Below are 14,924 nucleotides of genomic sequence, written 5' to 3' on the forward strand. Positions count from 1 at the left end.
ATGGAAATTAAATGTACCAATCGGGTGTAAACTAATTTTACCATGTTTGAAGGAAACAGCACAAGCACTTTAGCACTCGTTAGAAGGTGTAACATGCTTGGAGTCTTAAAGCCAACCACAACAAATTCAGCAAGCAGGAGGTGTGAAGGCAAAATGTTTGGGGGAATACCACACAAAAGATGTCAGGCTTAACACACCTTCTGAGAAAAGACCCATTAATAAGTAAACTGCTTTAATAAGACTGCCATTGCGTGAGCAGCCATGCTTTTAATTGGATGTTACATATCAAAGCTATCCTTTTCTTGCTTCTGTGTCTCAAAGGCATCTAGGTTGGTTGTCCTCAAATACTCCATATCAGCACCTCATTGAATGCATTTTGCTGCTCAGAAAATGCCAACGAATAGCGCCTCAGTAATATATGGTCTTTATCTCCAACTCACCTTCCAACTTATTCAGTATACTTTATAGAAGTACTAACTTAAAACCCACCTCTTCACCTTCACAACCTGTCACTCTGTTCTTCCATTTTTCAATCTCACTTTCTCCTCTCATGTCTGAGAGCTTTACCTAAATCTGAGATATAATGTCCTCTTTTTGTTCCCATTATCCCTTATAATGGGAATTGTGCAGCCTTCCACAGGCTTTGGTAAGATACTCAAAACTATTTACATATCCTCACCTAATGCTGCATTTTACAAGTCAACACCCCCTTTAAATGTGTGCTTCCTAATGCACAGTAAGCTAAACCCATACTGCTGAAATTGCTGATTGCTTTCATACTTTCTGAAACTTTTTTGGTTGTTCCCCTTCATTTCACATCCTCATTCCTGATGTCTGTAGCTTAATACAAAGTTAGCATTAACAAATCTGGACATGTGCATGTTGTAATCCATCAAAGTTGTGATGTCTCCATGACAGACAACTCCTGAACATAATGCTGCTTTGAATTTCTCTGAATCCCCTACATTTTAAATCTGTGAAGTAGCCGATCACCGGTCACTCCATCATTACTTCCTACCTTCACAAAATACTTCACTTATCTCATTATAGCCCGAATTCTACATTCACCAGAGACAACTAAACAGATTTTTCAGCTTATTTAATCCCAGGAACTGTTCTTCATTGTTCAGTGACCAAAATACTTTGCCCTCACTAAAAAGAAAAACTGCGTAACCAAAAGAAAAAGTGCATTGTTATATTTCTGGGCTGATCTTTTAAGGGTTTTATTGGGACATCTAGAACGCTACCGAAAAAGGTAAAACATCACTAGCACTAGAAAATAACCAGAACCCAAAGACCATTGGTCAATCTTTGATCATGACACACAAAGATCACTACTTTCTACAGAAATTAGATTTGTTACAAATTAACCCACTGTGTACTTCTCCCCATTCAAGCATTCAATTAGTCTTGCAAGCTACTTCACTCAAATATGATTGTTAGTACAATTGTTATGTTCTATTGAGCAGTACACATATATCCCAATTGCCAGAAGATATTCATGTAATGTCTCCAGACATCTCTACCCATCATCTACTCTTGAAACATACTGACTTTGTTCACTATGCTGACCCTAGACACCAAATCTATTTTGCCCAAAATATCAATTACAATTTTTCACAGATGAAGATGACACAATTGTTTCTCTGCTAAATAAATGTTGTAGCTCTAAAGTGACTGTTTATCTTAAGGGGAATTTGCTTCCATCCCTAAACTCCCTGTTCCTAAAGAGATCGAACTTAGTCTCCAAAAAATCCTTTACCTTTAAACCCTTTTCCAAACTTTCAGTAGGAAAACATTGAAAAGGTGTTGCCATAGAATTAGCTGTTCAAACCACAACAGTTCTTTTCAGTCTGTCTCCAGACGAGGTGCAGCACTCTTCCGGTGCTTGATGATGCTTTGGCTGATTTCAATTAATGAAAATTAATTAAAATCAGACAAGATATACTGCACTTTTCCACCACTGCCATGTATTCTAGGCTTCCATATTGCCACCTGTTTTATTTAGTGCCGTCCCTAGAACTTTTGCGATGTAATAGTAGAATCTCACAGCATCAATAGGCAGAAGACCCTCAAATGTACTTGACATACGTTCCTCTTCTGACATCACATTCTTGCAAGTCTTTCTCGCTGACAACTTGGATGGCCTTCTTCTCATTTAAAGGAAACCCATGAAGATGGAGCCCTTTATCTTCACATCCACACGCCTTTCTCTTTGCCATCAGAGTGGGTGTACACCTGTTGGCTAACACACAACAATTATGTTTCACTCTAGACTATCGCAAAAAGAACAAATGATGGACGGAATGCTGACCAATGTCAAACACTCACACCCGGTACTAAAATCTGGGCCTAAATTCATCATTATTGTGAACACTAAGCCATTCCAGTTTGGATACAGCCATATACAAATCAGTCTTGACCCTTCTCCCCATTGGGACAGTCCAGACCGAACTACCAGACCAGGTCCTCCCCTTACCAGAAACAAGCATCCTAGGACCAGTTTCAGAGAACCACACCTCTTAAGCCAGGATAGCTTGACTCCTGTGACATGGTGAGCATGGCATGCACATCTAGGGATACCCGTTGCACTTAGGGCAACAGATGCAAAAAGAACAAATGATGGACGGAATGTTTAGCAATGTCAAACACTCACCCCCATTATAGAGATCTGGGCCTGAATCCATCGTTTTTTGTCTCACCATGACTTTCAAGTTGACACTGCTCCCCATGGGAGCAGTCCAGTCCGAACTGCCAAGCCAGATTCTCCCTAGACCGGAAACAAGCATCCTAGCACCAATTTCAAGTTATCACCTCTCATCAGCCTGAATACCTTGACTCTGGTGGCATAGTGAGCACATGCTATTAGAGTGGGTTTACAGCCTCTCTACGTTGGCTAAAACACCAATGATGTTACACTCTGGACTATCACCATAAATCAGAAAAATGTGCTGCCCTGACTATTATCACATATGTAGAAACTCAAGGTTTCATTTCTCAAGAAGTCTTTAAACATGCTGTGCTAGCATTAATCATAGAACAAAGCTGTTCTTGACTGTCTTACATAGTAATTCCGAACTCTAATAAAGGCACAGCTCCTGTAAAGGATGGACATTTGATTACTTTAGTTGCCCCACTTTCAAATGCATTAGTATGTTTTCTTCTGCCTACCTCTAAAAAGTGGGTTTTTTGCTACCTTCCCACTGGCAAGCTGACAAGCAAAGATCGGCATATCCTGACACCTCCTTGCTTTAAACATAGCCAAATTGGGAGCACTTTTTCATTCTAGTTGATCCTTTTTCAGAACTTATTGATTTAGAACCTCTTAAAACCTCCTCCTTGACCGCCTTTCAGAAGGCTCCAAAGTCTAACCAGTAGTTTGAAAAGACCCATGGCACGGGACGTTTTGTGAGAAAGAAAGATGGAAACAGAGAGAAAAGAAAATTGCCTGACAAGGCAGGATTAGCCATACTGGGCATCTGGCAATTCCTCCGGAGGCTAGAAGGGTGGGGGTCGGTTTTGTTAGTGGCGGGCGGGTTTTAGAATTGCATCAGTTTAAAAAAAAAACTGCAAAGTTTTGGGATATCCAGCAGTTTTTGGGCAGCAATAAAAGCGTCAAGATTAATGTATTTTTTTAAGAGAGATGGGGTTTTTGTCTAGTGGCATTTTTGAGTCATCTAAGGGAGCGCACAGGTTCAATGTGCCTGTTGCAAAGAACATGTACCATGCATATTAAAGAACAGTATTTTATGTGCATAGCTCGGTGGGTTACTGCTTTTGTCTCAGAGGTTATTTTGTTACTGTGCAGTTCATAAATTCCAATTGTAATCTAGCACAGTGAGCTATGAGCTGGCATCAAAGAACTGCATGCAACCTGCATGGTACAAGTTAGAAAGTTTTGTTTTTTCTTGGTGTTTCCTTATCCTGATGTTGCTAAAAAAAGGTTTGTTTGGGTAGAAATAAGTTCTTATTATTAAAGCCAACCCTAATCAGTATGAAAGTTCTAAATGCCTAATTGTATGGATGTAAAAGAAACAATTGATAGACAGAATGCTGGACGATGCAAACATTCACCCCCAGTCACAAGGATCTGAGTTAAATCTATCATTCTGTTGCTCACCACAGCACCCCAGTTTGGACCCAGCGATATGCAAATCAGTGTTGACCCTGTTCTTTGTGGGAACAGACCTGTCCGAACTGTCAAGCCAGGTCCTCCCTGGACCGGAAATAAGCATCCTAGGACCGGTTTCAGGGCATCACCCTTCATCAGCCAGGTTAGCTTGAATCCAGTGGTGTAGTGAGCACGGGACCCATGTCTGGGCATACCCTTCCCTCTTAGGGTGACATATGCAAAAGAAACAATTGATGGACGGAATGCTGGACGATGCAAACATTCACCCCCAGTCACAAGGATCTGGGTTAAATCCACATTTCCTTTGCTCACCACACCACCCCAGTTTGGACCCAGCCATATGCAAATCAGTCTTGACCCTGTTTCTTGTGGGAACAGTCCAGTCCGAACTGCCAAGCCAGGTCCTCCCTGGACCGGAAACAAGCATCCTGGGACCTGTTTCAGGGCATCACCCTTCATCAGCCAGGCTAGCTTAAATCCAGCGGTGTAGTGAGCACGGGACCCACGTCTGGGCATACCCTTCCCACTTAGGGTGACATATGCAAAAAAAACAATTGATGGACGAAATGCTAGATGGTGCAAACATTCATCTTCAGTCACAAGGATCTGGGTTAAATCCATCATTCTTTTATTCACCACACCACCCCAGTTTGGACCTACCCATATGCAAATCAGTCTTGACCCTGTCCACTGTGGGAACAGTCCTATGTAACATTTTCTATGCACTCATTTTCACACGTATTATACATTGTCTCTGTATGTGTGTGTGTGATGTAAAGTGATCCAACACCCTACAATGGTACGAGAGGTGCTATAAAACAAATGAACTACATGTGATGCACTTGTTTTTCTGCCCTCTGTTTTGCCTGTTCTGCCCTATATGTTGGCTTTTTGGATGTTTCTTCCTGCCGTTTCCTCAAGACCTGACTTTTTGATTGAAACCTCACACCTCAGTGCCCAGGTACCCCTACGGATGACAGTGGCTTGCTCTACAAATGCTGATTGATTGATTGAGAGAGTGGCTATGGAGGGTGATAGTGAGGGAATAGTTGAAGATCCCCAACAGTGATTGTCATATCCTGGTGCACAGTAAGCTCATCATTTACTATGCTTTAAAAGCAAATGCAATTGAATAAATATTGACATGTGTTGTAGAATCCACAATTTTCCCCAAAGATTCCATAGGGGTGAACCACTCAAAGCCTCCCTTTGTAGTGGTCATGCTTGCTCACTGCACTCGCTATGCACCATATGGGGGCTGGTCTGACAAAATTTCCCAGGGCTGCTTTCCCAGCTCGGCCCTGTTGCCGGATCACATTACACTTCTTCTGCTCAAACTTTACTACCTACCTCTATTAGTCTATATCTCTCTCAAGCCCTGCTTTCCAGTTTCAAAGGCCATCAAACTAAGCTGGATTCCTGACTTGATGGAGAAACTTAGCACTGCAGGCTGACATTGAAGAACACCCCAGATTTGAAATGTATGAAATTAGGGAAAACTAAACTCTGAACCACTTGTTCTCTCCAGGATGTGAAATTCCCTTCCTGTAGCAACTGAATCAATGAAAAGCTCTTGGTTGTATGCTGCGCTATTCACTTGCTATCCTCTATGATGTTGTTGCAATATATGTAACTTTGTATTCTTCATTAAGCACTCAGCTACCCACTTGCCAGAACCTTGCTATAAAAGTCTGTTAAATAAATAAAATAAAACCGTGGAATGTGGTGTGGCATACCTGCCTGCCCTGAGCTTCAACAAGCAAGAAAGCAACGCAAATGCACCAATTTCGTCCAGAGGCGTCCAGGAAGTTACCACCAGCCACCGAAAATGAGAGGTAGATGTTTTTTGATTTTTTTTGTCAACAGAATTGTATTGCATTGTCACAACAACCATGTTATACAACAAAATGAGAGCTAGATATTCAACTCTACTGCACAATTGCCATCTATGTAGTGAGATTTTTTAAAACCTTCATGGCGCCAGCCAAGCATTAATCATCACCTGTATGAAGAAGCTTCACTTTCCACAGGAAGAGTTTTAAAATGATATGGTAAAAGAGTGTATTTTGAAGCATAATTTCCATAACAAATTACCACAGACCTATGCATATGATACGCAGTGTTACACAAATCTATTGTCAGGCTTTTGTTCTGAAGCTGCAGGGGCTACCAAATGCTGCAAGATGGCTTCAATAAGCCCTAGCGCTCCAGGTATGTGTGAAGAAGTAGTCATGGCTATGGCAAAGGTATGGGTATTTACAAGTACAGTACAGCACAATTTTCAAAGTCGAAATTAAAATGCCAATTTCCAGTGTGAGTTGAGGTTACACAAAACTGTAATGATAATTAAGAACACATAAGTATATTTGCCATATATAAATGTAGATCAAACATTAGAAAGTTAACATTTCGCTATACAATTCACAATATAGGAATTGTGTAAAAGTCTCTGGCTATGCACACTATATGATGCTTGTCATCAAAAGATGATTGTGAACATTAACATAATCCCACAACAAAAAAGCATAATACCACAACATCGATTCAGTACTATTGAAAATACTGTTATCACAGTCACTGGCTGACTATAAACAACAGACTACAAAATGGTGGTTTCAAAATCCTGTCACAAAAATGAAGGTATTGTGTTGCAAGTAATGTTTACTATTGTAACACCGGAATTTGCAAGCACTTGAAACAACTCAAAAAAGATACAAATAAAGTGGAAAACAATTGACAGAGTTCCAGGCAACCTGCAAAGGAAGAGGATAGTGTCTCAAAGTTTGAAGAGTGCTTGAACTGTCAACAGGAAGGTGAGCCTACTGCTTGGTTTTAGGCTACAACTGTTGGTCGCCGAAAATGGGGATGTCCTGGTAACTAGAGGCCTTAGAGGCTCCTGTTCAGCTGCACCACATTCATGCGTACCCGAACTGCACGTTGACGGAGGCGTGCCTCTCTATGGTACAAGGAACAGATATCAACCCACAAAAAGAAAATGTCTCTCACAGACCTATCATGATCTGAGTGGTTGGCGAGGTGAGTGATCACAGACCTACCTTGGGTCTTTTCTCCTGGTGGGAAGCTAAGTCCCTGCACCCAAAATATATCCACAACAGGAACAAGCGGAAGTTGTCATGACTAATTTGGCAGCTTCCAGTTGGTCTTGCCAGGTCCACAAGCCTAGTGTGCTTACACACTGAGAACCTGCCCAATCTGAAGCTGAGATAGTGCTGTAGGTAGACCCGCCTCTCCTCAGGCCAGCACCAACTACCCTTGCTTCTCATAGGAGAGGAAGATGGACAAGCCCCACTCATGTTTATTTGGATAATATGTGGTACTGCCTGAGACATGAGTCGCATGTCGTGTATGTATTTTGCCGTTTGAGGGATGCACTACAGAGAACAACCTTCACAAATGAGCAATATAAAGCCGAGCCAATGGAGCCCTACTCCACTGCTGACATGAGCAGTGCATATGTGTACAATTTGAAGATGTCATTAGTTTCATATACCAACATGCTGAGCAGGCTGGTGGATGTATTGATGAGCCAATGCCTTGGATCCCCTAATGAAGGAATAATGAAGAAGAGCTCTATCAGAGATGGGCATTCAATTATTTTTTGTATGTTTTTTTCGTGCAGTGTATGAAACACATACCAGCATTTCAACACAGTGCGACTCCCCACACTCAAGGTTGTCTTACGAAGGCAAAATTCTTATTGCTTTTAACACATCACTCAAGATATCACATTCAAATTATACTTAGGAGTATTATCAATGGAATCAAAGAACATGGCGTCAAATTAGGTTGCACCTCATATGCACACATTCTACATTAGCTACACTGTGTCACTACAAATTTTGTTCATTGTCAACATCTTGTGCAGCTTTTTTAAAGTTGACAGTAGAAAGTGGCCCAAGGGAAAATTAGATGTGTTCAGAACCACATTCCAAATATACAGTCCTGAGTATCCTCTTCGTTGCGCTGGCCTTTGTTGTTTCCTCTGACCAATTTCAGCTAGAATCCACATGCAGATCCAAAGTCATGAGGTGCAATTTAGGATTCCCCTCAGAGACCTCCAACTTATATCCATGTATCTTCAACTAATATCATACCCAACGACACTCGTCTGGTTGTAAGTTTAATTTTTAGAGTGTAAGAATGCTTATAGTTCAGGAGAAGACAGTCAAAAACCAACCAGACAAGCATTAGTTTAGTTTCAAAAGTATGAATCACTGCTCATGGGCACAACATCTTTAAAAAATCCACCACATTTGGCACCACTTTCATTGAATTCCAGATTCATTTTGGGCGTTTATGAGGGGCAGGCCCTGTGTTCGAATTTCTTATGTTTACGTTTAAATGTTGCTGTCCTAGAAACTGTTCTGCAAAAACTACATCTGTATGTGTTCTGGTGGTGTCACTTAATCAAGCCCTCATTTCTATCTCAATGTGTTAATTGTTTTGCCATCATGGGGGTGAACACTATGGGGCTCATTAGTATGGCGGGTGGACTTTGTCCGCCCGCTATAGGCCCAGGAAATGGTACCGCCCGCTATGTATGCGGCGGTCCCGCATTAGGATGCCCCCGCCATACTGGCAGGCGCATCCCGCATTCCTGACATTGCGGCGGGCGGTGCTTTCAGCAGCACCCTCCGCAATGTCAGAAATGCATGTTGTACATTTGCATGCACAAGGTGGCAGGCACCGCGCAGTGCCTGCCACCTTGTGCATGCAAATGCAGGGGGTACCATAGGTACCCCCCCATGTGAAACCCCCACCCCCCCAACAGCCTGGGGGCCCGCAACGGGCCCCCAAATAAAAAACCACATGCCTTTCCATGGCGGAGTCTCCGCCATGGAAAGGCACATCTCCGCCATTATAGTAATATGGATGGCGGTGCCTTCAAGGCACCGCCACCATATTGCTGTGCTTTTCCGCCCGGTAGGCAATTGCCTACCGGCGGAAAACCGGCGGACGGTCCTCCCGTCCGCCGTGGTGGTTGCGGGCGGATCGCCACTGCCATATGGGCGGTGGCCATCCGCCCGCTATAGTAATCACCCCCCCTATGTACCGTTCTGGCGTAAGTGCCCACGCAGTGCTTCATTACCTGCGTGTTTTCTAGTTATTTATGGAAAGCTGACTATGTGTTGCGGATTCTAACGTCGATGTAAAAAAATAATTCAGAAAATGTGTTTCGCATAGGAGTAAACAAAAGTGATAAAATGCTATAAGCTTCCCGGCTTAAATATACATGCAAAGGGCCCAGGCCGCACTTACCTGTGATCAGTCCTCCGACCAGTCAAGGCCCTTTTGGACCTGGCTCTCTCACCTTCAGGCTCCAGCCTTACTCCTGCAGCTCTTGCCCTTTCACCTCTCTCACTCTCTCTCTCTCTTGCCCCTTCCTCTAGGTCAGTCGACTTCTCTCACACCTTTCTTCTGCATTCTTGGCACTTGCTTTTTATTTTTTGCTTTGTCTCTGGCCGTTTTGCTCCTGTTCGAGCCCACTTACTCTGCTTTTCACCCCGGCTTTGCCTCTTTTGCTGCACCTTTTGCTGTTTTTCACCTCGCTTTCGCCTTTTGCCTCTTTCATAGCATCTCTCTCTGTTTTTCACCATGCTTTTGACTTATGCCTTTTGGCTCTGTTGTAGCATCATTTCCCATTTCTCACCCTACTTTTGCCTTCTCCGTTTCTGTAGCACCTTTCTTTGTTTTTAACCCCGATTTTTGTTTTTCTGTATGACCTGTCTTATTTTTCACCCTGTTTTGGCCTTCAGCTCTCCTCTGTTGCAATCCCCTCAGCCCCCCTTGCCCCTACCTGCCCATTCACCCACCTCCCCCTTCCCCTAACCTGCTTCTTCCTCTCACATCTTCTTTCTGCGTTCATGTAGCCCCGCCCACAGCCCCTGCATGCCTCCCCCTTCCCAGGAACTACTTATTGGCAACTGCTGTGCGTCCGCACAAGGGACACGTGCTGCATACCCCTCAAAGGAAAGTCTATCTGCTCCCATCCACGCCTGGACTGCGTCCAGCTCCTCGAACCCTGGTCCAATCTCCCCTAGCGATACACAGCAGCAGTCGCTCAACAAGAAACACCTCTCTTCCCACTGCTGCCACGCCAGGAGGTAGAAGCCTTCACCTGCACCCACTGCTGCTTCACTTGCAGCACTCTACCAACACAAGCACTAGCACTAGCAACAACATCAACATCCCCACAAAACACCACATGCTACAGCAAATCCGCACCTCGTCGCTCACTCACATGCATGCTACTCAACACAGCTCACAAAGCAAACACGCAACCAAAAACTGGGACCAGCTAAGCAGCGACATACCAGAGCTCCTCTTCCTCATGAAAACCTGCCTCAACTTCACGTCTGCAACCAACATCACCACTGCAATCCCAGTGGGATACAAGATTGCACAATATGACCTCCTTTCCAGGCCAATATGATGATTTACAGTCATTTACAAAGACTCCATCAAATGCTCAACGACCACGTCACCCCATTCATGGAACTATCTATCCTTCAAGCTGCAAATCTCTGAAAACCTCACCCTAAACAAAACCTTCACCTCCGAGTTACCTTCCCCAGCCTCATCACTGACTTTATCGCCCCTCTCACCATCAACTCCAAAGTCTTCATACCCCTCAGCAACTTCAACTTCCATCTAGATGAGAGAACTGACCCCTGCTACACAGCCCTCTTCGAAAGGCTGAACAACATTTGATTAACTCAGCTTGAACCAACACACACGCTGAACCCCATCACCACTACCAGTGACAGCATCAAGTACAACTCCACCTCACATGGACTGACCACTCCATAATCAACTTCCAAATCAACACAGTGCAAACCAACACACCCACCAATGTCCACCTACCCAACCGCTGCTCGGGCAAAATTTCAGAAGTAAACTAGCTCAATGACTTCAGCACGAATCAACCTATTCCCACGGACAACCTCAATGAGTACATCATCAACTTCAACAACTGGATCATGAACTGCACAGACTCGCACACCTATCAAGCAAAGAAGCATGGCAGTTAGTATACAAAGGACCTTCAGGACCCCAAACAACCCTGCAAACAGCTAGAAAGAAAATGGAGAGTCAGCCACAAAACCACCTACTAATGGCACTCAGACGCTACCACCAGCAACTGAGAGACCTAAGTAGCAGCAACTTTATGCATAGCAACAGCTGCAAGGAATTCTTCACGATTATCAAGGACTTCACCATTCTCGCTGCCTTTGTCAACAGCATCACCCCCTCCCTAGAAATCTGTGATGACCTATCCAACTTATTTCACAGCACAAAACGAACATCTACAGCAACTTCGATCACCAACCAGACCCTAGCAATTGCTTGCCAAACTGCCCATCACTATATGGAAAACACTCACCAGAGAAGAAACCACTATCATGCAGACCATCCACTCAAGAGCCCCATCAGATCCATGCTCCCACCACGTCTACAACATTGGTGCATCACCATCAGCAATGCCCTCAACCACATTATCAACACCTCCACCACCTTCCTGGAAGACTTAAAGTATGCAGTGATTAACCCTTCCTCGAGAAACCATTGACCGACTCAATCCAACAGAGCAACTTCTGTCCTATTTCCCTGCTCCCCAAACCCAGCCAAAGTGATATAGAAAGCCATCTACTCACGAGCCACATCGACCTACGCCACCTACTGGACAACACCCAATCAGGATTAAGGAAGAACCACCACACCGAAACGGCACTCATCGGCGACATCAGGAACAATCTGGACTGGGGAGAAACAGAAGTCCTCATGCTGCTCAACATCTCTCCAGCATTTGACACAGTTTCCCACAACACATTTATCAGAAGACTCCAAAAGATCGGCGTCCAAGGACCTGCACTCAACTAGATCTGCTCCTTCCTCATGGGAAGAACCCCAAGTGTCAGTCTGCCACCATTCACAGCGAAGACCAGAATTCTGTTCTGCGGAGTCCCTCAGAGATTATCCCTTAGCCCAACCCTGTTCAACATCTACATGACACTGTTCAACAACATTGTTCAACCCTACAACATCCCCATCAACTCCTATGCAGATGACACCCAATTCATCCTCATCCTGACAAACAAGACAACCACCACTAGAACCATCCTCACCAACTGCATGACCATGGTAGCAGATTGGATGAGATCCAACTTCCTGAAGCTCAAATCCTACAAGACAGAAGTGCCGGTCATCAGAAACAATCTCTGCCGATGAGGCACAACCTGGTGACAGAACTCCTTGTGTTTGCTTTGTTCACCCTAAGGTGGCAGGGTAAGCCCAGACGGTGAGCAGTCTACATATCGACTTTTTAATATCGAGGGACATAAATATCGAGTTAAAAATATCTAAAGTACAAAATATCGAAATAGATAATATCGATGTGAAAAATATCGTATTTGTTTTTAATAATATGTCGATGTAAGTGATATCGTTAGTAATAATATCGACATGTTAAAATATCGTTATTGTATGGTTAGTAAATATTTCGAAGTTGTTTGTATAAATTGTTAAAATGTATATAATATGAGAAATATTTATATTGTTTTAGGGGCGGGATGTTGGGTTATAGGGGATAAGGGTGGGGAGTGTTTTAAAAATATTTATTAATTTTGTAATATATTTTTAAATTTACTTAGAAAATTTGAAATAAATTTGGCATTTTATGTTTAATTTTAGGAGCGGAATGTTGGGTTATAGGGGATAAGGGTGGGGAGTGTTTTTAAAATGTTAAATTTTTTCTAATATATTGTAAAATTTAATTAGTACATTTTATTTCAAATTTGAAATTTATATTTAATTTTAGGAGCGGGATGTTGGGTTACAGGGGATAAGGGTGGGAAGTGTTTTAAAAATGTTTATATATTTTTGAATTTTTTAAAATATTTATTTATAAATTTTAAATTTAATTTAGAATTTTATATTTAATTTTAGGAGAGGGATGTTGGGTTATAGGGGATAAGGTGGGAAGTGTTTTAAAAATGTTTATATATTTTAGAATTTTGTTAAAAATTTATTTATAAATTTTAAATGTAATTTAGAATTTTATATTTAATTTTAGGAGTGGGATGTTGGGTTACAGGGGATAAGGGTGGGAAGTGTTGTAAAATTTTGTTTTTAATTTGGAATATTAAATAAAATGTATTTCGAAATTTGGAATAAAAATGTGTTTTTTATATTTTCTTTTAGGAGTGGGATGTTGGGTTATAGGGGATGAGGGTGGGGAGTGTTTTAAAAAAGTTGATTAATTTAGGAATAATTTGTAAAAAATATTTAGAAATTTAGAATAAAATTTAGAATGTTATATTTAATTTTAGGAGCGGGATGTTGTGTTATGGGGATAAGGGTGTGGAGTTTTATAAAATTGTGTAAAATGTTGGTAATATTGTATACAAATTATTTATAAATTTTGATTTAGATTGTAAAATTTAAAATTATTTTTAGGAGTGGGATGTTGGGTTATAGGGGATAAGGGTGGGGAGTGTTTTAAAAACATATTTTAAATTTGTAATATTGAGTAATTTATAATAAAAAAAATATATTATAATATAATTTTTTGGGATAAATTTTAGATTGGGGAGTTGGATTTGTAGAGGATAAGTGTGGGTATTGTTTTATGTAAAATTTTGAATAATCATTAAAACTAATATTTTTTTATATATTAATATTTATATATTTGTATTGCAATTACTGTCATTAAATACATATTGGAGTGGGAATATAAAATTAATTAAGATCAGTATACATGATCTAGTGTAATTAAATATATTTAGGAGTGGGAATAGTAAATTAATTAAGTTTAGTGTTTTGCACCTACCCTAATTAAATATAGATTGGAGTGGGAATAGTAAATGTATTAAGTTCAGTGTCCAGCACTTATCTTAATTAAATATAGACTGGAGTGGGAATAGTACATTAATTAAGTTCAGTGTCCAGCACCTACCCTAATTAAATATAGATTGGAGTGAGAATAGTAAGGTGCCGATCACAATCCGGTAAAAAATTCCCCCGTGCGACTCGTATCGGGTCTTTTTACCGTACGAATCGTACAAGTGCCGTACGAACTGGCAATCACGATTCGCATGGTAAAAAGTCCATACGAACCGCACTGGGAATCATTCCCCACACGTCCTCGGGTCGGAAAATGTGTCCGACACGTCCTCGGACGATTTACCTTACAAACGTGAAAAGCCAAGTCCGACCGAGGAATCACGATCCATCCCGTGCGTCCGAGCGTACAACCGTATGGAAAAAACACCGTCCGCACCGAACACCCATAGCAACCATGGAGACATGTGCCCGCATACGCGCCCAACACTCCCCCCAGCCCCCGTACGTCCGACACGTACCCCCCGTGTATGTATACCCCCACCCGTCTAGGTACACCCCAGTACGTTCCAGTCGAACCCCCACCCCAGTACGTGTCATACCCCCGTCAATGTACACCCCCCCACCCCTGTACGTGTCGTACCCCCGTGTACCCCCACCCCAGTACGTTCCAGTCGTACCCCCACCCCTGGACGTGTCGTACCCCCCGTGTACCTACACCCAAGTACGTTCCAGTCGTACCCCCACCCCAGGACGTGTCGTACCACCGTCAATGTACACCCCCCCACCCCTGTACGTGTCGTACCACCGTCTATGTACACCCCAGTACATTCCAGTCGTACCCCCACCCCAGTACGTGTCATACCCCCCGTGTACCTACACCCCAGTACGTTCCAGTCGTACCCCCACCCCAGTACGTGTCGTACCACCG

The sequence above is a fragment of the Triturus cristatus genome, chromosome 1_2 (genome assembly GCF_964204655.1).
Source record: "Triturus cristatus chromosome 1_2, aTriCri1.1, whole genome shotgun sequence".
Classification (NCBI taxonomy): domain Eukaryota; kingdom Metazoa; phylum Chordata; class Amphibia; order Caudata; family Salamandridae; genus Triturus; species Triturus cristatus.